We start from the raw sequence: 2,098 nt of genomic DNA, 5'->3' as shown, positions 1-2,098 counted from the left end.
AAGTCTGGGAAAACCTTCTGACTTTTCTAGCCTGAACTCTAGACTGAAGAAATAACAGGAAGCTTGCTTATGGGGGCTTATTCACTGGATTCATCGAAATGAAATATCACCTACAGTTCAGACTTCTCTTGCTACTCTTAGAAATGCAATTTTTTTTATTATTTTGTTAAATTTCTGAAATTTTGAGAGAGGATATTAAAACAGGTTTTACATTATATCATGTGTAAAAGTGATTCCATATGTGAAGTCTTGATAAGGTTTTTTTGGCCAATGTAGTCATTTATATGTAAGAGAAAAAACATTTTGACATAAAATCCACCTCTCACATTTGGTTGTTTCAAAAAACACTTTTTTTCTACCACACTTTTTTGAATTCAGCAACTAAAAAAGCAGAGTTATATTCGTGTCTGTATAGAAGATGGTAATTGCAAAGGATACTACAATTTTAGTCCAATTGTTCTCATTTCATAGGAAGATGAACACAAATAGCAAAGCGAAGGAGTGTATTGATTCAGAAGTTTGTGTGTTTGGGAAGACTTAGCAGCTGATTAACATCAATTTTAACATTAAAATGATTTTTCCTGATTGAAATTTCTTTACACATGGTGGCCTCATATTTATCCAGACATGCCTGTGATTATCTCAGTTATTTAATATAATTCAAACTGCTCAAGCGTACACTGAATTACCACCAGGAGGTTTTGCCTGCAATAAGAATCTGATGTTTTAGAGGTTGGACTGATGGAGGGTGTTTCAATGAGAGGCAGTCTAGTAACGTGGGTTTCACGAAACAAATAATCTATCCATTTATAGGATGAAATACGATCCATGATTTCAGAAAAGGAAACTACGTAGCCCCCACCTAGCAAAAGAGCTGAAGATAAAAATGCATAAAAGCCCAAGTAATTTATTAGAAGGCATAAGGCCCAGATAAAATCTGCACCAGAGAACAATATGAAGAACAGATAATCTAACTAAAATGCCACATAACTAACTGACAGGGCACGAGAGGTCATCATAGGGGAAAAAAACCAAAGCACTTAGCTACTATTATTTTTATTATTATTATTGTTATCATCATCATCATTACCCTTCAAGAAAGCAGCATTGTCTAGAGGACTTGAGTTCTAATCTTGACTGACACATGTCTGCTGTGTGACCTTGGGCAAGTCATTTCACTTTCCTTTGCCTCAATTACCTCAGATTTAAAATGGGGATTAAGACTGTGAGCCCCATGTGGGACGTGGTCTGTTTTCAACCTGATTAGCTTAGCACTATACTAAGCAGTAGGGTAGATACAAGCTAATCAGGTTGAAAACAGACCACGTCCCACATGGGGCTCACAGTCTTAATCCCCATTTTAAATCTGAGGTAATTGAGGCAAAGGAAAGTGAAATGACTTGCCCAAGGTCACACAGCAGACATGTGTCAGTCAAGATTAGAACTCAAGTCCTCTAGACAATGCTGCTTTCTTGAAGGGTAATGATGATGATGATAACAATAATAATAATAATAAAAATAATAGTAGCTAAGTGCTTTGGTTTTTTTCCCCTATGATGACCTTACTAAGTGCTTTACAAATACCATGAAAAAAAAAAGACAGTGGGTGATCATTCATTCATTGTCGTATTTATTGAGCACTTACTGTGTGCAGAGTACTGTACTAAGCACTTGCAAAGTACAAGTTGGCAACATATAGAGATGGTCCCTACCCAACAATGGGCTCACAGTCTAGAAGGGGGAGACAGACAATGAAACAAAACCTGTGGACAGGTGTCAATTAGTCAGAACAAGTAGAATTACAGAGAAATGCAAATCATTAACAAAATAAATAGAATAGTAAATATGTACAAGCAGCCCTCACTAGTGGGTGACCGAGAACTCATTCCCTCAGTATCTAGGTATAGCTGCTACTGCTGCAAATCTGAGACCCTGTGATGACGTTATCAAAGACTCTAGTCTGTGAGCTCGTTGTGGCCAGGGATTGTCTCTCTTTATTGCTGTATTGTACTTTCCTAAACCCTTAGTAAAGTGCTCTGCACACAGTAAGTGCTCAATAAATATGATTGAATGAAAAGGAGAAATAGAAGAATGACGT

Source organism: Tachyglossus aculeatus, chromosome 5 (assembly GCF_015852505.1).
Source record: "Tachyglossus aculeatus isolate mTacAcu1 chromosome 5, mTacAcu1.pri, whole genome shotgun sequence".
Classification (NCBI taxonomy): Eukaryota; Metazoa; Chordata; class Mammalia; order Monotremata; family Tachyglossidae; genus Tachyglossus; species Tachyglossus aculeatus.
The sequence above is the reverse complement of the archived record's forward strand: the minus strand, read 5'-3'. Positions refer to the sequence as shown.